This window comes from Anguilla rostrata, chromosome 4 (genome assembly GCF_018555375.3).
Source record: "Anguilla rostrata isolate EN2019 chromosome 4, ASM1855537v3, whole genome shotgun sequence".
Lineage (NCBI taxonomy): Eukaryota > Metazoa > Chordata > Actinopteri > Anguilliformes > Anguillidae > Anguilla > Anguilla rostrata.
In genome coordinates, this window is record NC_057936.1 from 30604161 (window position 1) to 30631233 (window position 27073).

The window sequence follows — 27073 nt, forward strand, 5'->3', positions numbered from 1 at the left end:
GTTTGTGAAAAGCCTTTATGGCCTTTTGTGAATTCTTTCATGTTGGTGGTTATTGTGTCGTAACTAGGAGTTCATACAACATGTCACAGTTACGTATTATACATTTTTTTTTAGGAACTCCTACCTTACACTGCTTTAATAACGGACCTCTGTGGCAAACACTGGTTTCTATGGACAGCAGGACAAGACAATTGCAAAAGCAAACTGAAAACATTGCCAGCTGCCAGTGACTGTAAGTGGGTGGGGCCTTATGTGGAAATAGCCTGTAAATAGGCTAATAAATAATAGCTGTTGGGTGGTTTACGGAAGTGTGCCCCTTATCAGACCCCCAAAGGAAAACAGACTGTGTTTATGGTGCTGACAAGATGGTTTGATAAAGAGATGGTGCTATTGCCCCTATTGCCCTGTTGCAAACATTTTGCTGGCTGTGCAGAATTCTCCCACAGCTACTGAGTTGAAATAGCATTATGTAAACATTCACTTTAACCTGCCATTCCTCTTTGACTCTAAACCACCACACACCTACTGCGGTCGGAAGATACACATAGTATCCTTGTAGGCTACACAAGCCAGAGACACGTCCGCATCTACCAAGATAGATAACGATCCAAATAGAGCCACATTACTGGCGGAGAGAGGCTATAGTCCGTCCTTTAAAGTCTCCTCCTAAGTACAACTGTTAGCACAGAGGAAAGGTTAATATATTATTTTGGAGTCAGATGATCGAGATAACATTAAATTAATCCCATTCCGGTAGCACCAGGTCAGACTACACACGTTCCTTTCACCACTCAGGTACTTCTGTTGTTTGGTGTGTCTGAGGGTATTCTTACATAAGGTATATAAAATACAAAATTGTTGCTTATAAATTAAAAGTTACCCAGTAAGTTACCAAAAGTAGTAGTTTTCCTATTGTGGACACCACATTTTTATGTTAAAAGGCATGTTCATGTTCAATTGTCTTGAACTCACTTGTAGCTACTGTGCATGCTGATGAATTTCATTAAAAGCATTAAAACATACAAAATGTTTTCTATGATTCAGCACATGAAAATAAATAATAAATCATCTCAAATACTTAACTCAAATGACATATCGTCTCATTGCTGCATGGGACAGATGAACAGCAATGGAATGTCGTGCATGGATTTTTACAACAGCTGACCACATGCTGATAATCACTCCTTAAAGGCATCAACGGCCCCTGCTGTGCAATGGAAATGGCTTTTTATTTGCTGTCGTGAAGCACTTGAAGCTGATTTGAATCATAATGTCAGGAATTGGCTGTATTTGTAAATGTAACTGGCCACATGTACAGTATGTATTGTAATTAGAATTGTTCCTTCATTTGAGAAAAATGGCTATGAAGCCCAAGTATTTAATCAAAACCTGGCAACAATGTAGTTATTGTTTTTTATGTTGTTATTTCAAGAAAACATAATTATGAAAAATAATCGCATTATTACAAAATGTAATAATTATTTTATTTAAATAAATAAATAAATAAATAAATAAATAAATAAATAAATAAATAAATAAATAAATAAATGGTTATCATGGGAAAAGATAAAAGAGTCTAAAAGACCCATACATGTGTGACCCAAATGGCTGACTGTGCTGGATTGACATCATGGCAGGTATTTTCAAACGAATCCAGTTTTATTTTATACTCGGTTTGAGGCATTGGGAAATATTAGTTTCCGGTTTTGCAGGAAATATAGATGGTACACTGAAAAAGCGGTTCCACAAGATTAACATGCTTTAAATGCACCTAATATATTTGTATTTGTATATTTGCAGCTTAAACATTAAAAGATGTGCAATATAATCTGGTCAAGCACTTTCAATAAATGCTCATTTTTCCTCATTTTTTAGTGTGTTGTCATTTCTTCACAAACATTGAGAAGAATTCTGAAGTCTCTATGATCGTGTAGACATCTTTAATGTTGTATAGATGCACAAACAATTTGGACCTTTTTGAGGTAGTGCTTCTTCTCCAGGATCCTCTTGGAAACATGAGGTGCTTCATGGGTACAAACTAATGCATCTTATAAGAGTGTGATATGTGGCCACACAGACTACTTTTAGGAGCATAGAAAAAACAATTAATTGGAGGATACCTGCTATGATGTTATGCTAACTGGTATCTTTTTCTCCTAGCAAGATAATTTGGCCATTTCTGAATAATAAGATATTATATCCAGGCCTTGAATTTCATCCATTTTTGGATTAGCCTTGGCAAATCCAAAATTTAATAGGGCCCCAAGGCCAAGTCAGATGGCAGTAAGGCCAATATCAAATTAAACAAGAGGGAATCAAGGCTAGAAAGCACACTATAAAAAGCATTTACTCCATTCATACAATCAAAAGTCACAAGAAAAAAGAAATTACAACTAACATTTTATACAAAAACCTTATACCATGCAACAAAAATAATGGCAGGTAATGACATGCTCAGATTGTTGTTAAACTAAAGCTCTATTTATAGCTTTATGAAAAATATTGCAGGTATAGGTAAGTGCTCAGTTGATGGCTGTATATTTAAACAAAATTCTTGTTATGTTTATACAACTATATTGTTATTTTTTCTTTGACAATGTTAATACCTCTTTGTTACTTCTGACTACTGAACAAATATGGTGCTGATTGGCCACGTGACGTTAATGGTCCAATCAAACAGAGAGCTAATTTCTAGCCACAGAACAAATTTAATGCTCACTGGCAGCAGGGTCTTGTAATAACCAACCATGCTTTAGAGTGGCTAGAATGTAAACTGGTATATCTTATGCCCAATTTGAGCTACTGTCATGAAAATTCATGCATCTATTGATGTGAAGGGCATGGAAGAAATTAGCTTTTGGTGAATATCTGACTTGTGGAACTGGTATATCTTGAAAATTGCATGGTGTTGGCAGAGGCCAACTCTACCAAGTGCCATCTTCTAGTTCTTAGATTGTTCATTACTAAAAACAATATAATATGGCACCTCCTGTATTTTCTCAAATTGTGTGTGGATGGCTGAATATTTCTAGGGATGTTTATACTAACATTAATTCTTATATTTAAGTTATACATGTATAAAACCAAAGAAATGCAAATCCCAACTGGCAATGAAGTTAGCTCAGTAGTTACTGTATAACTTCTGTATGTACAGTTATCAACTAACAATGATTGATAGCTAAATTGATCACTGAAGAAGCTTTAGTCCTTCAGAGTAAGTAGTTATTTATCAACAGAAATAGCTATGCAGCTAGCAAAGCAAACAGGATTAAAAGAGACTACTTCAATAATTTTTTCAATTTATTTTATTTTATTTTTACATGGATGTTCCTGTTAGGTCACTGAAGCTATACAGGCCCTTGATTGACGGAATTGCTTGAGAGCATTGCGGGAAAGATGTTGGAGATATGCCGTGCGCCGATACCATGAGGAAATGTGGCTGACCAGTGCCAATTCAGCATGCACTGTAAAAAAAAAAAAACATTAGAGAATTATTTCCACAAGCTGAAATGCAGTTTCCCCCCCTTCATTTGGTCTATAGTGGTAGTGCAAGTAGTTATTTGGAAAAGGGCATTAAGACCAAAATTCGGGCCATCCACAGGCCTGGGCGTATTGCCACCTTGCAATTTGAGCCCTGTAAAATATTTAGTAATAATGTGATCTTTCCTTGAAAAATGTGATCATTTCTCATTTGAGATAGGGATAACTCTTCATGGCAGCATTATGGTTTTGCTGATGAGCCATGTGGCATGGCAGCCATGTTGAATGTTGATTTAATTCTCTCTGGATGTAATTTCAAGTACACGCGCACCCAAATACACATCTCATATTATATTTCAGTATGACAGTTGCTCATAGACTGAAGCCAACATGATAAGAATCTTAAGAAGTAATGTTTTCTGTGAGTTCCATTTGAAAAATTCAAATGACGCTGACACAAGTAAGAAAATAATCATCACATATTTAGCCAATTTGAAGAGCACCATTGATTTGCTGTTTGATGCTGTTTCACTGTTGATAATTCAGCTCTGCATTTGAATTGACAGTATTGACAATCATAAGATTCTCTGGCTGTCCACTGGATGACCATGTGTAAGCATGGTATAATGTGCATGTTTTATCTTTATAGTTCAGTATTGTTTATTTTAATGTATTTCCTCTGCCATACTTTACTAAATGAACTGTTTTTTTTTTTTTAACCTTTATTTAACCAGGAAAGTCCCTTTAGGGAGACCTGGCCAAGACAGCACACCATTACAAAAAGAGAAAAAATAAATAAATAAATTTAAAAGCCTTGTAAACTCCAAGACTATGAAAATATAAATGTGGCAGTTATAATCCATGTTACTAATCAACAGTGTTGACATCTGACCAGCGAGTCAGATCTGCAAAGAAGGTTCAAGATCCATGGAAGAAGCAACACATGGAAAACATGGATTTGGTTCACAACTCCTTATATGGATTACTACAGTATTATTATTATAGTATTTTAAAAAGTAAGTATTTTAATGTATTCAGACTATTACATCTTCAACCAAAAGATGTCACTGTTGTACAAAAAAAAAAAAAAACTCAATTTCTGCATATGTACAGAGCATGGCACATAATCTACATATTGTGTGACACATTTCTGAATCTGGATGTAAATCTATATTGCATTTTAATCACAAAGACCCTATCTACTGAACCTTGAATTTTCAAATGACATTTTATGGTAAAATCCCAATTCAGGTAATTATACTTGCTCAGACTTCTGTCTAAATATGGTAATAATATAGAACAAAAATACCATTTTGAACATTGAAGTTAGTTTTGGATCTTTTTTGGGGAAATTAATTACTCTATACTACAGATAACGTTGGTCATATAAACCCTTGGAAATAGACAGACAGATGCAACACTCATTTATTGGAAATAACCACACACGCACATATCATGTGTCTTTTCACAAATTGTGCGATGTTGAAATATAATTGCGTCAGTTTTGGTAATTATATGGAGGGCTGCCTGAAAATCAATTTTACTGATATCATTCTATCCATCAAATTGGTTTCCCACTTGCTGAGTGCTGACATGAAATATTAATAGAATTTTTAGGCCATTTAAGGTATGACCAGATAAAACTTATGTTTCCTTATTGAATATACATCCAGACCATAGCGGAAAGGACCAGGTGTATCACTGTGTTCAATTGAGAATACCAAAGCGCAAAAAATTCTCTCTCGATTTCCTATTCTGAAATGGATGTAGTGATACTATGTATTAATGCCGTGCCCACTCCGACCTGAATGCACATACCTGGAAGTCCTGAAGATGTTTCCATTATAATGTGCATCGCGTAACCTTTCATAAACGCAGGGGGAGAATGTGTTCCTCAGCCATTGAGATGAGACAATATTATTATAATTCTACAAAGGTCAAGCCTTTGCTGTGTGGGATTCAGGCAAGTAAAAGCACAGAATGCAGAAAAGGTCACTTCCACTAGAATTGTATTAGCTTGCTGCCATTTTATATCATTTGTTTGCCTGATTGATGTAAGCTTAATATTGAATATTCATTTCTAAACTCAAAAACATGCCTCTACTTGAATGAGAGCTTCTCGTTAGATAGACTTCTGATGGAAATATTTAAATACAAACGAGGCACAGTTGTTAATGCTTTCTATACTATCAGCTGTTCCATTAAAACAATATTTGTGGGTATTCATATTTAATTAACAACCTTTTCATAGCAATAGCTAAAGTTACATTTTTTGAAAATTTCAAAGATTATGATTGATTCATATTCTATTACATATGCCCTGACAAACCATCATAACTGTTCATAGATTCAGAAGTGTCATAATCATCTTGGTTGCACACATTAATTAAATTTTATTGTTAATTTCCTAGATTTTTAAAAAGAGTTAGCGCTGTAAAGGCCATGGTATCATGACATATCATAAGTCAGAGCACCACTTGACCATTTGGTCAGTTTTTTATTATTTGAAATGCACTGCCATTTATCAAAGCCATTACATTTCCTCCTTGGTACAAGGCTATAAGCTGTACCTTGCTGTTATTTCCAACCTTTCTTTTGGATCTGTGACACCCTTGTTAGGAAAATAAAATTATAAAAATTCAGAATAAAATGTCTGCATCCATGCATTCTATTTTGACAGAAATGCTATTTAATAAGGGTTTTAGCTCTAAAAATACAGAGAAAAGAGAAAAGCAATAAACTGTATGTGAGGGTCAAAGGGTTGTTCTCTGTCTAATAGTCGCCACAGCAAGAACAAATACTTCCACAGGCCTTTGCACCAAGCTCTAATGAACTACCCAAGGTCTGTGGTACAAGCTTGTCATTTTGAACTATTCATTTGTGTGCGGAGGCAAGGTAGCTGGCAGACACACTAAAGCTAACAAACTAGCGTCCGGCATTCTGTAATGCAACAGAGCACTAACAAGCAGCATTTTAGTGCAATCAGCACTGCACACTCATTACCCTATTTCAGAGCTGCCTTTGATTTAAGATGAAAGTTTATTTTCATCCCCCCCCCCCACCCCCCATCAATCACACTGGGGGGAAGAGGAAAGGAAAAACAGATAACCCTGTCATATTTAACATCGGTTGAAATATTCTTCCCAGAGGATGTGGAGTAACAGGCATTTAAATGTATGACAAAAGATGAGAAGCGACATTGTATCCCATAGAGAAGGTTGTGCCATGCCTACCATGTGCAGAAAGCCAGCCTCGCAGTTCTGCCCAGTGGCACGGTCCCAAACACTGTCAGATTGGAGACTGAGGAGCACTACTGTTCCATCACAGGCAGTTAATAATTAGATCAACATTACCCCTCAACAATAGGTTACATAGATCAGCTACTTTCAAATTGCATTTCCTTCCTGTTAGGTCCATTAGTGTTGCAAACCAGACTGCCTTTAGAAAATTCCTTATTGCTGCTGTTTCTGAATGCAGCTCCTAAAATGGATAATGCAGGAGACATCAGAGCCAATTATACCCAAACTCTCCTGTGATCATTTTTGTTGAAACTAAGCTTTAAGAATTTGCGAGCTTCTAAACCATTGCGATAAAGAAAATGTGTAAGATGTGGCCACCTATGGATGCAGACAGGAACAATTAATTTCTGTCAAAAAAGCTCCTGCTTTCTAATTATAACCACACAGATAGTATTATCATTGCACTGTAGCTTGAATCAGGCATGGTTGCACTGCGTATGTGATTATTTTTTATTTATACGGTGACAACTTAATATGGCTTTGTTTTAATTTTTGTCTAAAGCAAGCTCCCAACAATTAATTTGCCATTTCTTTGCGTCATCTCGGTGTATTTCGGCCTTTCTTTGAATTGGGCTGCCATTGTCAAAACGTCACTAAATGTCTCCTGCTAACCGATGGCAAACTAATGAGACTGATTTAGTCATTAATAGTGTTTTTTCCACATTCATGAACTTTTGAGCTTGCCGTTCTTCATCTTAATTTCTTCTGTGTTTCATGACTAACCTTTCCTTTCATATTCTGGTACATGTCTTCATCTTCATCAGAATAGATCAAAAAGTTCCTAGTCCCTCTGTCGTCCCTGCTTCCTTTCTACCTCTACTTTTGGTCTTTATGTATTCTAGCAGTCAATTAAATATGATAACTGTTGGTTTGTTAGCTAAGAAGCATTGAGATTATGTACTGTATCTGCCATTGTATGGTGTCCAATTACAATCCATATAGGAAATTTATGAACAGCTTAAACTGATTTGATGGCAATCCATGAAGATAGTATTTTCAGACAAACTGCAGTATATTTTGGTCTTGGATATCGTTTCTGATACATGAACAATAACAGTGAGGCCTCACTGGAATCATCACCAGTAGATGGAGTAGGGGCACAGGAAGTGAATTGTAAGGAGTACCATTTAGTAAGCTAAGCAGTGTCAGTTTTTCTGATTGATATCAAGTTACTTGACATGTGAATGTACTCATACCTTTCAATTACATCACATTTAAAACAGCCATACAGCTATCTTGAAAAATGAGGAAAATGTTTCCAATTTGCTTCCATAGACAATGCATGTTGTTTTCATTTATAAGATAAGGCCACTAGCAAGCTAGCTAAGAAGGACTGCCATCTCATATGGATGCACTTTATTTAATCTTTTTTTAATAACAAGAAGAAAGCCCCCATTTTCACTGTTGAAACTCAGCAGAACTTGAATTGGAAGACACTCAGATGAACATTTGACCTGTCATTTCCTTTTCTTGTCTTCTTCAGGCCTTGGTGTGGCTATAAGTAAGGCTAACTCTTCCCTTGAACCTTGCTCACATCTCAGGGGCAGTGGGGCGAAGGACAGTTATCAACTCTCATATTTGCGACAAAAATGTTGTCTACTATTTTGACAGAGATTCATTCATAGATCTGTTAGAATGAAGTTTACAAATTTTAGAGATTATATTTGTTAAATTTGTTAATATGCTCAATGGGAGTCCATCACTGTCATTGTAATTACAGCACTTCCAAATAATGCCTCTGCAGGCTGCAGGCTTTGCCTTAGAAAGACTGCAGAAAAAAAAGGCTTGGTTGGCACATTGTGCTTAAGCTGTGCTTCCTAGTGTTGCAATAGGGCTCATAGTGTGTGCTAGTAGTTTCTCTCTCCATATGGGGTGTTTAAGTGACAGGATGGCATAACCCTATCAATAGGATAGGAAGAGAATGCAAAATAGTTAATAAAAATTGGTTACCAAAATACACTTGGTTGGAAAACATAGGGTTTCATTTGCTGACTAGAGTTCTAGGGTTTTGGTTGCTAAGCACATGGCCCCAAGTAAAAAAGCAGCTGATGAGATCAGTCACAAGAAAGAAGGAAAACAGACCCGATGGCATTGAACTCTGGTAACTTGCTAACCATTAGCTAGATGTAAAGACTAATAGAGGCCTATTCAGCTTGATACTGGATTAAATTAATCATCAGGCTTCGTTATGTACAATTATTTTTGTGCTCAGCTACCACAGAACACCTAGTGATTTACATAAATCACTGCAATTTTTTATGCGACATTAAATGTCCCATTTATCTTCAGTTAACTTCCAAGTTCACTTCTGGCTTAACTTGAGACCTCACTTTCTTTGTAACTTCAGATATAAGTTCACTTCCTACATTAAGTTCTGGCTTTACATCATTTTTGGCACTTTATACTCTTCATACATTTTGGACATTTAATAAATCAATGCAGTTTAGAAATGTGAAAAAAAGAGATAAATTGCACATCCAGGAGAACCTAAGGAGGCAGCCAGATTTGGAAGGAATTCAGCTGTCTCTTTGAGAGATTGAAAGATGCTCAAGGATACTGGTAATAGGAGGTAAAACATTATGACCGTTTAGTGAGCATATCTGAGTCAGAGGTATTTTCATATTGATTTTATGATTTAATATTGTGATGTTACTTACTGCATCCATGGCAGTGACATCCATGATAGCCATTTAAAACTGTATTGTGGCTCCCACGAGTCCTTATATGCATTCATATGTGTTTGTGTTATTATTGTTTTGGTTTTGATGTTTTTCTTTAGTGTTCCCGGGTGAGATTTTTTCCCCACCCTTTCCTCTCTTCAGGAAATTACTTTATTTTTACATTTCACCATTTAATTTAGCAATCATCCGTTCCAGATTTGTAAGAAAAAAGGAATGAAAGCACTATTCGATGCAGTACCTTTCATGGCCAGCACAGAATCGTTAATATGTTTGTTAGGACCCCTCACTGTTCACCTTAACCCTCCCCTTCACAGCCACCATATTCCTGAACTCCTGGAATTAAGAATTTCCTCAACCCACTCCAACAAGCACCTCAGTGAATGTGTCATGATGGAAAATACTAAATTACCAAAATATCGATAAAAGCAAGTATAAGAGAGTTTGTTAATAGGAAATTGTTGAGGGAAACTTTCACTTTATGAATATGCAAGAAATTAAGGTTTTCTGAATCTTATAATTTTATTTCATTATTTTATTTTATATAATTTAATTTAAGGTTTAACAAACAAAGACATTAGTTAGGGATATTTGTTGTATCCATCCAGTTTAAGAAAGGGTATATATTTCTTAATTGTCTATGGTAAAAATGATTATATTTTTATTTTTCAAATTAAGCTGAGAAGTTATTTCCTATTTTATTATGGTAAGTCAGAGCTAGTGTGCACAAATTGTGTTCTCCTGGTAGTTTGCACACATCTGAGAATCTAAGCATCCCATCAGAAATATAGCAAATTCTGTGCAATTTGTGCAGCATAAATGTTATGTTAAATGTTGTCTTTTTTGAGAAATGTATAGATACTGTGTGAGTTTAGGATGTCTTTTACTAGGGTATCACTGTAAAGGTTATGGCCTTTTTAACAGAGATGCTGAAACTCTCCCAACACTAAACAGGCTATCTTGTACTTAATAAGCTGTATGTTTAAAACATTTGTTGTCTAGATTGTCCTAATTGTATTACATATGCAATTGGGGTAGGAGCATGGGCTTGGATAGGAACTTACACATATTTACAGTTAGATTTTTTTTTCAAATGTAGACCTATATAACCAAAAATTTTTGATTGGTGCCATGTGCCCCCTTTTTATGTATAGTTTTGGTATCACTTGACAGTGTTTTGTAAAAGATGCATGTTTATGCTACATGCAACACTTTTGCTATCAAGGAATTCAGACCTACATTACTTTTATGCTACATTCTAGATGAAAATTTTCATTTCTGTGCCAACAGGCAGACAGACAGATATACTTACAGATAGACTTTTTATACTTTCAAACCAAATGCATTACACTTGGGAGAGGGTAATGAAGAGTGGGTAATAAAGAGCAATTTATTTGATGATAAGCTTATCTACTGGTCATGCTTAAATCTACTCGTGAAGAAAATGGAACAATATTCTATTAATATTTTATGAACATATCATTAACATAGAACTTGGTTCAAAGGATACAATCAAAGAATTGATTGGTGAAACAGCATTCACTTAATCTTCTCTTGTGATATACTGAGAACTACTTTTGCTACATTCGGAAAAAAAGAGATTACAATGTTACATTTTATTTAAATACGAGTATATCTATTTGTTAATTTAGATATGTACACATTAGGTATAAGATGGTCTGTTGGTGCAGGTTTAAAAACAGCTTAAATTGATTAATGCGTTAGGATAAAAAATTTGGGGTTTTCAGTGTTTTTTTTTTTTTTGTTTTTTTCTATGTTTCTCCCCAATTTAGTTGTTATACCAATTCCCTGTGTGTATCACAGTCCTGGTCGATGCGCTATCCTCTGTCGGTCGGTTTTTCAATTTTTAAGTGTAATCATTTTACCAGATTAGCCATTTATTTGAATATGTTCAATGGAATCCCTATGTTGATTCCCATTGTCTACTTTTACTGTTTAGGAATCTTACCCAATCAAGGCCTATGCCAATACCTACTGACGTCAAAAACACATATGGCCCCCTGCTCCTCATCCATAGGCCTCAGTTTCAGTAAGACAGTGTAGATATCTTGACCTCTTTCTATCATAACTAGAATTGCATCCATCCACCAGAATTGACATGTTCGCTGAAAAAAAAACATGTCATTTAATTGCATCCTGTAATTAAAAAGTAATTATCTTGAACTTTCAGCATGTAGACCTTTAACCTGTGAAATCTAATTAAGTTTCCTGAAGAAAAAAAAAATCACATTACAAGCCAATCAGCCATAAATAAGAGAAATTAAAACGTGATTGAGTGCTGAACTGGAGAGATAACGGAACACACATGCCAAAGTCTCACTCCTTGGAATGCTAAATGACTGCAATATACACATGCAGTGCATCAGGTAGCTTACTGATATACTAAGGCATTTAATTTTTCAGGCCACAAATGCATAAGTATTTCATGGCATGCTGAATTGACACAAAGGTTGCTGTAATTTACTATGTATACCATAGATTATTTGAAACAAGTCATGAGAACACATTGCACAGTTACCAAATTCATATAGTCTTTTCAGTGAGCTTATTTTTTCAGCCCGAAAGTAAGGGGCAAAAATGACAAAAAATATATGTTTTGCAAGAGAAAACAACTTATGCTTCTGACTAAGAAAAGACTCAAATGCTGTTGTTGGCTATTTGGTTTAGATAGAGCAGAACACATTATTTATCCTGGTAATGGGGCTTGTCTTGCATACTCAGAACTGTAGGCAATAAACCACAGTTCAGCATAAAAAGACTAAACATCACACTTTCTACACTCAAGGCACACTTTACACTTCACTGTACTAGTGTTAGGCTTTGGAATTGACAAAAAGTGATCTCCACATTCTTCTATATCTGCAAGACCCACAATCCTGTGAATCATGCATGTATCACAGGCAGATTTTACTTCAGTCAGTGTGATTTTGGAAAACCAAGAATACGTGTGGAATACCAAACAACTGATTGGAGAGCTATTTGGAAACATGGTGTAAATTCCTACTGCTCTCTTGATAGAATCAGAAGAAGCTATAACAGTAGATACACTAACCTAAAAGTACCAATAATTAAAAATGGATATTTCAAATTATAGACAGCATTAAACAGCATGTTTTGTATAATCGGCATTTAACTTGTGAAAAAAACAACTAATCAAACTAACATCAATCAATTTGCAAAACAATTTACATTTATGCACATTCTCTTGGTCTGAAATGAAAGAAAGTATGAATCATGTTGTAAAAGTGCCCTTAGATTGCTGTATTGCTTATTGCTTCCATGTTTGTTTTTTTTTTGTCCCTGAAGAAGCGATACTACAATCTAAGGCCACTTTTACTGCCTACAATATGAAACATGCTGAAAGAGTGCTGAGTCTGTTGAACTTTTCCTTTTAGATGCAGTTCAGAAGCACTATCTGGAGGAGACTGGCAAACAGGTGACATTTGCTTCCCTTTTCAAGTGGTTTGAATGACGTGATTTCGCATTGCTCAAATATTTGGTCGGCCAACATCATAAACATACCAAGTTCACTACCAAATTTTCTGAGATCACTCTGCTGTAGTCCGTGTTTAATTTTTCTAGTTCTCACACTTGTGCAATTATATTTCCTATAGTGAAGCTCCCAATGAAATCAAACCATACTTGTATTTAATTTAAATGGCCCAAACGAACTGCAACTGTGACAGAGCTATAATATTTGGTTGCAGGTAGATCTGACAGGAGATAATTTACAATGTTCATCTTGAAAGGCGTTTACTGGTATACTATGTAGGATTTTGTGTCTATGTAGACTCTGAGTTTGTAAACTCTACTCACACATTTGTTGAGGACACACTCTCGAGTGCTACAAGCAAAATGTGACGCAAAGATGTGACCTGGTCACAAATGATTTCATATATATGGTAACAGTGATTATTCAGTGTTGTAACGATCTTTACACTGAGTGCAACGAGGGTCGCTACTCCATAGTGCTGGTGCAGCTATTTTGTGTTTTTCCTCGGTTGGTACTAAGCTATTCTAGGCCCTGTTTCACAAAACAGGAGTACTGAGTTACCTGGATAACTGAATTAAGTAAAACTCTGAACCCTCACTCAAATCTGGAACACGGACTGAAACAGAACTGTTCGGGGTTTTACTCCATGCAGTTATCCAGCTAACTCAGTAACCCTACTTCCTGAAATATACCCCACCCTCCTTCTTGCATAAACATAAACAATGTCTTTTTTAAATTTAAGAAACGCTACTAACATTAATACTAACTTTTTCTTTTTCTCAAATGTGCAGTAAAGCTTGCCCATGCCTTTTCGCCTCATGTGGATTAGTGCAATGACATGCTGCTGTAAATATTTTAAGTAAAATAAATTGAACCCACATCACCAATGCAAACCTTCCTTCTCTGGCTTCCCATTAACTGAACAGACTTCTATTTTGTACGTAGAAGGCAAAGTGTTATTCCAAATATGGCAAGTGTCTAGACATGGCTAGTTAGTCTAAACAACACCTAAACTCCAGCTGACACAGAGGGTTTGAATATAAGGTAACCTGCAGTTATTTGGTCAACTGTATATATATATATATACAAATATATCACCGACTTGGCATCAGAATTGCCAGTTATACTTGAAAGTTGCATGTTTTAGTGCAAGTGACAGGAGGGCTGTGATTGATTTAGGCTTGGATTTATTATTATTATTATTATTATTATTATTCTTTACAATTTTATTTAAAAGTTAACATATTCAGTCATTAGCAATTAACAACTACATTAGTTAATAGCAATTCATGTGACCTTATTGTAAACAGTTAACCAACATATTTTTGGGTGGCAACTTTAGCAAACAAGTTGCCATATTGTTTTTTTTCTGACAAATGCTGAGACAGCCCTATTATTTTTGCATAATTCAAAACAGAGATTGTTACATCCAGCAGTGTTGTAAGGTGTGATGGGAAGGGTCACTGCAAGCTTTTGCAAGGCACAGGCAACAGTAGCACTGCTGTACATGTAGCGAGACACAGTGCAGAGCCGTGCTTTCGGAGAGCGCTTATTTAAATAATTAGGCTTATGGTTGCTGTGCAGTGCATATTACATTATTATTTCTAGACATTACACAAAATCCTCCCTCTTCTGTCTTTCCTGTATTTTTCATTCAGCCTGTGTGCATCACTTTGACAAACAGCAGCAGCGGCACCAGCAGTGTCTCCAATCAGATATGAGCACACAAATAGAGTGCCTGTGCAATGTAACTTGATAATACATGTCACATTAAGAAGTCATTAGATGACCATTCTCTCTCTCTCTCTCTCTCTCTCTGTCTCTCTCTCACACACACACACACACACACACACATACATTTGTGCAAAAATATGCTTGATTTTTTAGACTTCAGCTTCAGCAGCGGATTGTATCCATAGTCATTTCCAAGGCAACACAATACAGAGCAATTCAGTAGTTACTGTAAGAATGTGCCTGCTGTGACTGGAACAAAAGAAAATAAAATGAAATGAATTTTATGGCCTGCATATTATCAAAATTAAGTTCTGTGAATATAAGAATGAAGTACTTAACCGTTTAAAACGGAACAAAAAATAAATAAATGGAAGAAGAAAAATGTTTAAAAATGAGGCACTCTCCCAGAAATGATTACTTTTTGTTTTCTTTTTCATGCCTTTATTATTAATGTTACCATTAGACTTATTGCCAATTATTTGTCTCTGGTCATTGAGGCGCGACAGTGAGAGCTTCTGAAGACCCAACACAATGGCGGGATTAAGGAGGGGAAGGTTACTGTGGTTTGGCATCAGAAGGCATGAGACCGTGGCTCTCGCCTCTGCTGTTCTCTCCCCAGCCTCTCCCTTCAGATACATTATGTAGATTAAACATTGCAGCCGCACAGTGGAGTGTCTATGACTGCAGCACTTTGTTTTCCTAAATAATTAACAAGCAGTGTTGATTTACTGTCTAATGTAATACTTTGACATCTTCTGGAGAGATGGGCATCTGGCTCTGCTCTGTCTGATGGCCCCCGGACCCTCAAGTGTGAACGCAGAGCATTAAAATTTAAAGCCATTGCATTAGGAGGCCATTGCGAGATTTTTCAGTAAACACAGCGAATTGGATGGCGGCTGTAGCAGCAGTAGTGGCGCAATGATAACACCGGCTCTCCCTAATGAGGCCCCTGTAAAGGGAATGGCAATTTGGTTGGATTTTGTAGCAGTGTGTCCTCTGAGGTATTGATTTAAACTCTGACTGTAATTAGCATCCCAGGGAACATTCATAAGTTGGCATGTTGTCTCAGTTATGTTAATCCACTGCGATGCTCCAACCCAACATGTCCATTGGGGGTTTCTTTGTTCTTTTTTAGCAAAATGCTACTTGAATTCTAATTATTAGCCGTTTGAATTGGTATTTACAAAGCTGCCACCAACACTGTGACACAGCGTTTTGGCTACATTTTATAATGGGGAGAAAGATGCTTTTTTTAGGGGAGCTAATGAAGAAAACAACAAAAAAAAGAATCAAATTATATTTTGGTTCCATTGAGGTGTCATATCACAGGGAGGTGTCACTGGACATGCCATGGGTTTCTGGTTTCTCTGACAAGTGTCGCCTATTAACTGTAACCTTCTGTTCCACAAATTATCTTCAGATAACTCATATAAACATCCATACAACCTCTTCTTTTCTAGGTCATCATTTCACCAAAATTCTACCACTAATATGAAAATTAGTTGCAGCTGGTCAACTTTATTAATGGGCCTTACCATTTTTTAAAAAATCCAAATATTTTTTGGATTTAATTTTAGAAACAACATGTATTTGTAATGGTGCAGTGGGTAGCACTGTCGCCTTACATCAAGAAGGTCATGGGTTCAAATCTCATTTTAGGACCTTTCTATGTGGAGTTTGCATGTTCTCCTCGTGCCCACGTGGGTTTCCTCTGGGTACTTTGGTTTCCTCCCATAGTCCAAAGACATGCAGATAGGCTAATTGGAGACTCTAAATTGCCCATAGGTATGAGTGTGTGAGTGAATGGTGTGTATGCCCTGCGATAGATTGTCCTGTCCAGGGTGTATTCCTGCCTCTTGCCCAATGCCCCCCCCCGCGACCCTGCTCAGGATAAGCGGGTATAGATAATGGATGAATGTATTTGCAATAATAAGTTTTGTACAATGATTGAACCATCATGTTTATAGAACTTTCACTGTAACTGAACTGACGTCCACACGTCTGTGGTAGAGAGGGTTAACATTGAGGCGTATGGTAGTTGGCAGTGAATATCAGACTTAAAGGTATGATGATTTAACTAATGGTATCAGACACTTAACATTGTGTTGACAGTGTTCTTTTTCTTGTTTGTTGTTAAAGCTTTTTTAAATTTTGTGGTAAACAATATGCAGCGACTGCATAACGTTATGGTATGTATCAGAGAATCCTTATGATAGGTCAAATAAGGATTGAAGAGGGAAGTGAAGTCTCAGAAAATATTTAATATTTTCCCCTGCTAAACACATAAACCTTATCTTAAGAGGGGAAAAAACAACCATATGAGTGGGTGTATGATTTTCCAACCAAAATACAACCCAGAAGCTTATATTCAAGCCTCCTTCCATTTCTGAAGAATATTGAGGGAATTCATCTCTCTGGGTCTCCTGAAGAATTTACAATATACAGTATTCACTATGGTTTGCACCTAGTTATTTAGCACAAAGTGCAGAATTCTTCAGGTTGAAGTCAAACTGATCTGAAAATCTGTTTAATTTGAAATGTTAGGTTTTGTTATCCACGCATTGGAACACAGGATTAATATTCAGCTCAGAATTGGTATAAAATGTTTTTTTTTCTTTTCTACAGATACAAAGCAGTGCCTTAGGCTATTGTGAAAGATGTCACACTGTGTTCCCCCCATCCCCCCACCTTTATACACAATAAAAAAATCATTCCATGCCATTGCCTTAGTAGATGCAGAGAAATGTCCCATATCTTGAAAAGATGTGTTCATGTTTCCTGAAGTGGCTTGCTGGTTTGTCATCATCAAAGACATCCAGTGCTTCAGTACAGTCACATCTGCAGTGACCACTGGCTGCTCATAATGCAAACAGGAGACTCATTGTCAGAATGCATCATGGTGGCTATCTCTGCCCGCATAGCTCTTCCTCAAAAACCTTGCTGAAATTGGTGCCTCCGTTGAGCATGTGTGTGTGTGTGTTGCTGGGTGCATGTACACCTGTGCGTGAGTGTGTGTGAGTGCATGCGTGTGTCTGTAGGTGTGTGTGCATGTGCCTGTGTGCTTGATGAAGACAGAAGTATGATGGTGTGTACATGACAGAGAGTGTCCCAAGCAGTGCATTTCCTTTCTCCTGGGCTGCAGATCAATGGACCTTTTTGATGTGACTCGTAGATCTGGGGAGGGGGGGGGGGCGTGAGTAGGATGATCAGAACTGCAATAAGCCTTCAGCCCCCCTAACCCTTCCCCACTGATGAACGGAGAACTCTGTAACATCAGTTACACTCTCTAATTAGGACTGTTTTCCCTATTAAAGTGCTCACCACATTAAACACCACTCCTGTTTATTGCAATTAGTTTACCCATTAACTTGCACTTCATAACACTGTGCTGTCTTGGATGGAAATGAGTAGAACATTCTGTGCATTATTTATGAAGGGAAAGCAGCCGCAGAAGTGTGTTCGGCACATCATCTGCAGTCCTTCTGAGAATATCGCTTACCCCCCTCCAAAAACAGGCCACTTTCTTCTGACACAGGGTCCATTGTAAGCTCTTTGGAGCTTACTTTGGTGTCCCATTACCTTTCTTTATGTGATTGTTTTGAGTGTAAAAGGGCCAATAAACATCAGTCATGTGATTTTATCAGGGTAGCATGTGTCACATTAGCATGTAGGACATCCTCAAGTAAGAATACATTCATTGTTCCATGAATGGACGAAACAAACAAACCAAAACAAAAAAGAAAACCCTTTCAGGCCAAATTCATTTTTTCTTCCAAAAAAAGCTGTGTTTGAAATCGGGTGTGAAGAAAGTAAAAAAAAAATGAAATAAAATAAAAAATTTTTAAATCAATAAAAAGTTTTTATTTTTATTTATTTTATTAACCTGAAATATGGAATATCATGGTGGAAACAACAATATAAACAAAAATTGACATATATTATACATATTATAAACGGTTCACTTCAGTTTACTGTAAAAACACTTGCTTCTGAACCATTATCTTACATATATACTGGCCATTTGAAAAGCCACTTTTATACCCCCTTTATAATGGTCAACAATTGTGGAAAACATTTTTAGCCAAAAGTATGCCACAACCCTTGGACATCATGACATCATATGATGCTTTGGCATATGAGATTCATGCTATTGTAAAAATTATGGTAATGGATGTATATCCTTAACATCCTTAACATATGTACATCCTAAATATGCTAAATGTTTTTGCTGAATGAATGCGCGTTTGGAACTTATTTGTATTTTAACCATTTGTAAATGCAGGCTGTGTTCCAAAGTCATTGTGTATAACAGAGCAATTGAACACCGACATTACTGCTCAAAATATTTTGGTTATGTATGTTATTTTTGAAACTTTAAAGTGACTTTAAAGAGGTTTAAAGAGGTTAGTGGTGTTTTATAATGAGGACATTTCACACTGTTTTGTTGGTAGCTTCAGCAGGGTTTTTGCTTTCATGCACCGGATGTGATTTGAACAGGAACATTGCCAAAACATTGTGGATGGTTGAATATCGTCCCATCCCCATACAAAAAAACATTACATACTGTTTGTATGTTCAGAAAAACATACGAGAGTTAATAATTATACATTTAGGTCCTGTACCATATTGTGTGATAATGTTTTTGTATTATTTTTTTAATCTGATATCAATGTTTCATCTTAAACCTTCATAAGGAGCACATGTATATTCTTTATAATGGGAAAAAAACTACATTTTATACATTTTGGATATGTACCCCTAGATATTTTAGACCAAAGCTTGCAATTCCCTCATGGAAATGATGCAAAGGTGTGTTTCTCGAGTGAAAACAGTTGATTTGTAGTGAAATACATGATTATGTTGTGATTATCAGCAATACATAATTTAGACATAGACATAGTTGGATAGATTTGGAGACACTGGGTACACTGCTTACTTTTTGCTCCATAGATCTTTAGTAGTTATGCATATCCACCCTTAGATTTTACACACTTGTGATCAAAGAGTTTTTGATCCAGGACGTGTATGGTTTAACCTGTTTTATATATGGGATCTCTCAGTATTTCATTACAAACTAAAAAAGATCAAATTCGGTTTTTATTTTTTGCCTAGACAATTGGATTTGTGGCACTTTATTTCTTCCTAAATTATGAATATAAACTAGTCTAAGTTAAACTAAATGGTACAAATGTCCTGCTTCACTTAAGCCATTTTTCAAGTCTCTGTGATTCTCACATCTAGAGTTAGGCTATAAAGCTCTAAATAGGGTACCCCCTAAATGGGCAAGGATTGGCCTGATTTGGCATGTGCACAGAGGGGTTAACTATCTACAGTATATGGATGCTCTATATGACTCAATAATTGTGTATTTTATTTGCAGTACACTGTATTAATCCACTTTATATTGTATTTGTATTAGGGCATTAGTTAACTTACATGAAGTACTTTAATGATGTTGCACATACATTCGCTGGTGTGACTCATGCATAGTAGCCAATTTTCCCTAGTGTCTGCTAGCTAACTGAATGAAAATAGCTTACATCAATCTGTGGAAAATTAGCTACAGTTGAATATGCTATCATTAGTTACCTCTAGCTTGCTAGCTCTTGCTGATATAATGTGAATGGTTCAGACAGACAGTACATTTACTAGCTTAGCAAGCTAAAAACGGTAAGGCTGCGGTTATTAATTGGATATCTGACCTCTTTCACCCTTCATCCTCCTAGTTGTAGGCTGTGCTGCAGCTATCTCATTCGAGGAACTCCCTTATGGTACGACAATTCTTGGTTTTTCTTGTCAGTCAAGTTTTTGTGTTGGGCATGGAATAACTTGTTTCTGAACAATACATGAAATCTAATTGCTACTTCATTTTCCCACACAATATTTCACTGAGGGTGCTCACATAAAGAATGAAGAATGAATTCTACTGTAAGAAGAATGAAATATTTGCTGCAGTATTACACCCATTGTTTTAAGCTGGATTTAATGTTTGGCAAAAACCTAAACATATGTATTTAGTAAACCCCTATGACAAAGTGCTTGGCAAAAATAAATATTCAACTGTTCACTTCTCATAGGGTGTGGTGTCATTGTAGGTGGAACACGCTGAACTGCAGTATGTGGCCTGTGCCAAATGCCCACATCATAATTGCTCACATTTATTCTGTCATTCTTTCCAGGAAGTGCAGTAAGTTCAATTTCTGTCTGTTCCCCACTGCAGCAGTGAGAGGTTTGGAGTAATGTTCTGGGCAGAGTCTCCCACAGTCGGTGCAAGGCCATGGCAGAGTGACTCATTCAGAGATAAGATGAGAGACATTGCCTCCACACCACATTCACAGGAATGGCAATATAAGCATGACACTAAGTGGAGACTCGCTAATTTCTAAAAAAGTGGTAGCGGTGGAAGTGCTAGAATGCTGTCTTATCATTAGCTAAAAGGCAGCTTGGTATGTGGCTGTCTTAACGGTCAGTGTTTATCCAGTGTGCGTTGAGTTGCTGGTATTCTCTGCCAGAAACTACAGAAGCCCTGAAAGGCCAACGGAAATTTTATTTACTTATTTTTTGTGGTCAAGGTTGACAGATATATATTTTTATTACAAGGCCATTTATGACAAGGACTGGCCTATCTAAAAGCTGACAGTGTACTCATAATTAAAGTGTCCTAATATTGCTGAGCATGGCTTGGCACCAGATTATTATAAAAAGATTCATGGACTTGTGGTCTTTATAATGACACCAAGCATGAGTATGTTAGGAGGAAATGTAGTTCAGCTAAGCTTCACCACCATGTAACAAAACCAAATGCACGGGCTTAGATTTTGCTTATGACAAGAACTGCTCCAAAAAATGTAGATTTCAGTAAGCAGGCCTCAACAAACATTTATCTGTATAGACATTAAGATTTTCAATCAATTATTTCAATTATATGTCTCAGATGGAGATAATAAAGTCATAAAACTTTTAAAGGTGAAAGTGCTCCAGGACACCCCATGTCTGTATCGAGATAAAACCTGAAACATGGCTTAATTGCCCCAAGGATGTTTCCTGTCATGTTTGTGGAGAGGAGAGTAAGGAGAGGAGCAAAGAAAAAACAGGTACCTTCTTATGGTCGCACAAATGATATCGTCTATTTCTCGAAGGTCATAATCTTAAAACTAGGTATCTGATAAGTACGCAAGCCCTAAGAGGCCCTGCAATATTATTATTTTGGGTTCCATTATCTCGAGATCACAACTTATTTATCTCGTGATCACATTGCCTCTACGGACTTCCATTGTGCACTGACTGATAGCTACTAGGCTACTTGTTATGGATGACCGCATTAAATTTGACTTTGACCACGGATTGACTCATGCAGGAATTCTGAAAAAAGGGCTTGTGGACAGATGATACCAAAATTCACTTGTATCAGAGTGATGGCAAGAGCAAAATGTGGAGGCTAAAAGTAACTTCCCAAGATCCAAAGCACCCCCCATCTGTGAAATATGGTGATGAGGGGTGTTATGGTTTGGTCATGTATGGCTGCCACAGATACTGGTTCACTTGTCATCATTTATGATGTAACTGCTGATAGAAGCCACAGAATTGATTCCGAAGTGTATAGGAGTTTCTCAAGTTCAATCCAATGTCTCCAAATTCATTGGACGGAACCTCATCCAACAGCAAGATAACGATCCAAAACATACTGCTAAAGCTAAAAAGGATTTTATCAAAGCTCTTGACTGGCCAAATTATTCATTGAACATAATTCCAAATGAACATGTGTTTCATATGTTTAGGTGAAAACTCAAGCCAATTAACCCACAAAACAAGCAGAAGCTGAAGATGGCTGCAGTACAGGCCTGGCAGTATGTAGAAAAAAATCTTTTTCCTGCACTCTAACATTTGAAATTTCATTTTTGCATTCCATCCCAGCCCCTCCCCAATCGTGATATCAAAGTATCTCTTTGGACTAATCATAAAAATGATCAAGATCCAGATCCAGATCCAATTCAGCCAAACTTGGCTGAATTGGAACTTAAACTCATGAATCATAAACTTTCTTATATAGTATTCCACTGAAACACAAAAATATGTTTCTGAAAACAGAGGTGAGAAACAGGCCATGCAATTGCTGGTAATTGTAAATGTTGATTCATATTTAATCTGCAACGTTTGACTGTTTGATTCAAGTTCCATGAGCCAGACGCAGCTAAGCTGTACAAAATCATTTGCATAGAGAATAGTTCATGTAAATGAGAAGGACACACCTACTCTAACCACCCCAGGAAGCATTTTTCAAAATTATGTAGTAGGTGGAGCCAGGCTGAAACAGTGAGGGCAATTACTCTTTGCCTTTCAAGGCCTCCACTGGTTTAAACCACATATATTACTTAGCTCCATAGCCTAAAAAAAAGTTCATGAAAACAACATAAATTGACCTCATTTGCTAAAGACCGCTTATTTAGGCTATGCCTATCACGAGATCTAACTCATGTGAGAATAAGAATGGTATGGAATACATGACACAAAGGCCACAGAAGGTTTGACCAAAAGACTAGCGTAAGAAAAAGGTCTTCGTAACCTTTTAATATAATGTATAAGTCATGGAGCTGTGATGGTGACATGAAGTGCCGATATCTGCTTTTACAAATTTGATAACTTAGAAACTTGTATTGTATTTACCTTTTAATTTTTATAAATTTTTATTAGAGTTTTTCACAACTGCTCGCATACATTTCCTAAAATCATGCTCCATTTTCCCAATAAAAACAAAACACAAAAACTCACACTGCTCTGGCCAAACCTCAGACTTCTGAGATGAATTGAAACCCTCTAATTAAAAACATGTTATCTTCCATCTAAATTAAACTTTGCCATCAGATGGCACACAAATGCCATCAAATACATAGACATTACTGAATACTCACTGCATATTGGTGAGCTAATTTAAAACACTACTATAAAAGCTGTTAATGAATCCATAACCATATGCTTTTTCATAACCTATATACATTTTGCAGCAACATGCTACTATAATCTACATAAATTATGTAAATGTGGAAGTGCACAATATGAAAATTCAGAAAATGTTTTTTGTATTTTCCAGCAGACAAGAAAATTCTCTGGAAACAAGTAAAATATAATTTAAGTAAAATAATAAAAAATAAGAAATATAATAATAATAATAATAATAATAATAATAATAATAATATAAAAAGAAAGAAAAAGTTCATATTTACAGTACACTGCCGCAGCATCTTGCTGCAGGCCAGAGGTTCTCATCCAAGATCACAGGCAATGTTAGCCCTGGCCAGGCAGTGGGGGAAGTACCCCTTGGTATGCCTTATCCACCCCTGATGAGGCTCCATGGTACTGTTCCCACAAGCCTCATCTATTGCCTGGAGAAGGTTTTCCCGCTCATGTATTTCATTCATATACCTTCCTCCTCTATAGGGTTTAGGAATGAGGAACAGGGTGCAGGAAACATTATAGAATCTAGGATTGGAACCAGTTGCGCACCACAGCAGCATGGTGGAAAATGACATTGTCCCAAATAACAATGTATCATGACTGCTCTGGTTGCCCTGGCTCCTTTTGCCTCTTGTTGAAATATATTATCCTGAAGACCACTGAGGAAAGCAAGCAGATGTGCTGTATTATATTAGCCCTGGGAGACATAGCAGTGGAGGACCTCAGGGTGGCTGATTGTAGAGCTCAGTGTAACATTTCCTCCATGGTGGCCAGGGACACCCACAATAGCCCAGTGACCAATAATGTTCCCCTGCCTTCTCCTCCATTTGGTGAGGTTAAATCCTGCCTCCTCATATGGTGTGTCTCTGGCATCAAGCTCAAATATTCTTGTTACGTCCCTGTGTGTGCCTGTGCTCATGCACACATCCCTTGTGTGTGCCTGGGCTGATTAGTTAACGCATCCCTGGTGCATGTGCTCTCTCCACCAGCCAGTGAGACTGATACCAATCCGCTTCTCCGGCAGACCGAACGCCACAATAGCTTTGGGAAATGAGTCTTTCTTTTGGTAGCTAATGTAATGGTTGGGGATGTTTTGCTCATAGTACCCATTATATGGGTGTAAGTGACTGAGAAAAACTGTAGTATATCAATTATGGGAAGAAATGGCAAGTGGACATTACATAAGTGTTGGTAATGTTGTCTTTGGTAATATTATCAAATAAACCTATCGGGGCGAGTTCTGTTTATAATGGTCACAATGGAAACATGACCATAACATAGCTTATTCAGAGGAATGTATTTTTGCCCTACCCCTGTGGCAATGAAGTTACCATCAATACCACCTATTTTGTTTGCCAGTGTTTTAGTTGTTTGAAACATGACTTACCCAGGACTGCAGGCTATCCTGAGAAGGCTGTTTAGGAAGATAAGGAAGTGAGGACAGAGGGGAGGTATCAGACAGCGTCTGAAAAGGATGCAGATCTGCCCACTGCATCCTGTTATTCCCATCAATGTTACATTGTTCATAAGAAATTGAATACAATTCTATCCTGAAGTTTCCTATTCTTCTATTCTATTCTATTCTATTCTATTCTATTCTATTCTAACATCAATATGTTTGCCTTAACTGATATTCTCCCCAAAAATACCATACAGCACTCATCAGTGGTGTATAAAGTACTTGAAATCCATACTTGAGTAAAAGTAAAGATATCTTACTTGAAAGTGATTCTGGTAAAAGTTAAAGTTACCCATAAGAAAATCACTTGAGTACAAGTCTTAAAGTAGCTCACATTAAATGTACTTAAGTATCAAAAGTATGTATCTGGTGTTAAAATGTACTTAAGTATCAAAAGTAAAAGTACGAAGAAAAAGAAAAAAAGATTAGTTTAGCATAAGAACGTTTGACTGTGATTTAAATGATACTCAAGACTTTATACAACAGTTACTACAATGACAGGCAGCTTATGGATTGTTTTCTAATATTATTGTTAATACATTTCATTTATTTTTAAACTAATTTTGAAAAAACTTTATTAAATAGGCTTGAGGTGGACACACTACCACCACAGTATTTCCGAACATTAGAAATCTTACTGGGTGAAATCGTTTTGTTTTGTCAACGTAATGTACACACGACTTGAGACTCTTTTCCTCTGTCCTGTCACAAATGTTTTCTAAGCTAGGTAATGCTAGCGACTTTGATCATTTTTTGATTGCCATACAGTACAATTATGTTGACAAAACATAAAACGATTTCACCCAGTAAGATTTCTAATGTCACCGCTTAACATATTTAAAGGACAAAACGATTTAAAAACGGGAACATAAAACTTCCTTTTCACCACAGGCGAAAAAATAAAGGATATGTGATGCAATCGGAAGCCCCAAACACTGTGGTGGTCTTATAAAGGCAAGCTAGAAAGGCTACTCTTAGCTAACTGCTGAGTTGAGGTATTGAGTAAAATGTTGGCAAACTTATCGACAATATTGTATCTTTACTGATTACTGCAATTACTTAATTCACTTACCGCAATGTGGTTTTTTTTTTAGGTTTGATGGAGAAATTTGAAACGCCATTATTTTTGTGTTCTTAGGCAGACACAAGAGGCACTTCATTCTGTAGGATGAATCTTTGATCCCTACAAAGGCAAACATTTTTTGTAGATACGGCCACGGGTGTTCGTCTTCCTCCAAACCACTACTAGCAGGTGCCGGTGGGGCAGTATCATCACCACTATCGCCAATGGACGAGGTGGCTGCGTTCATCATGGTGTTTCCAGAGACCGAAAAATTCGCAATTGAAAATGGCTGTGTGGTATTGTGGGAGATATGCCTCAACTTGTTTTGACGAGAGCGGCAGTTGTTTGCGTGCGAATACGCACAGTCCAAATAATTCAATGTCATGATGAAACAATTATATTCAGATATTATTTTGTAGAGAGTAACGGCGGTGTCCAATGTTAATGTAGTGGAGTAAAAGTATCATTTTTTTCTTTTTAATGTAGTGAAGTAAAGGTGAAAGTCAAAATAAATTTAAAAACTCAAGTAGAGTATAGATACTCCCAAAAACTACTTCAAGTACAACACTTCATGTTGACAAACCAATGTTAACCTTACTACAATTCTTACACTTGTAAGTTTACTTATCATTCTACCGAGAAAGGAAGACTGTGTCAATTAAAACAGAAGTTGGAAGAGCGAAGGAGCATTGCAATATATTCTGGGCAATATCACTGCTTAGAGGGATGCTTTTTGTTGACTCCGTTGGAGGGAGGAAAATCAAGGGATTGAGAGTGTGTGGACAATCCCTTCACTCACTCACAGTAATTTGGATTGGAATGCCCGTTCTAGTAGAGGCCATTTTAAATCCGGGTCACTTTTTGGGATTCCCGCCTCCAATCCAAGGCAAGTCA

General features: G+C 36.7%; 2 long non-coding RNA genes across 2 annotated transcripts in view; one reads left to right on the top strand and one right to left on the bottom strand.

The window, feature by feature from the left end:
- LOC135253203 (uncharacterized) overlaps positions 1–27073 on the top strand; it is a 38459-nt gene that overhangs the window by 4602 nt on the left and 6784 nt on the right. The window contains exon 2 of the long non-coding RNA XR_010329554.1: positions 12874–12914. This is a non-coding gene — a long non-coding RNA (uncharacterized LOC135253203). The remainder of the gene's footprint in view (positions 1–12873; positions 12915–27073) is intronic.
- LOC135253204 (uncharacterized) lies at positions 3326–26466 on the bottom strand. The gene is made up of 3 exons (XR_010329555.1): positions 26189–26466; positions 25045–25071; positions 3326–3464 (listed from the first exon to the last, which is right to left on the bottom strand). It is a non-coding gene; the product is annotated as an uncharacterized LOC135253204 (long non-coding RNA).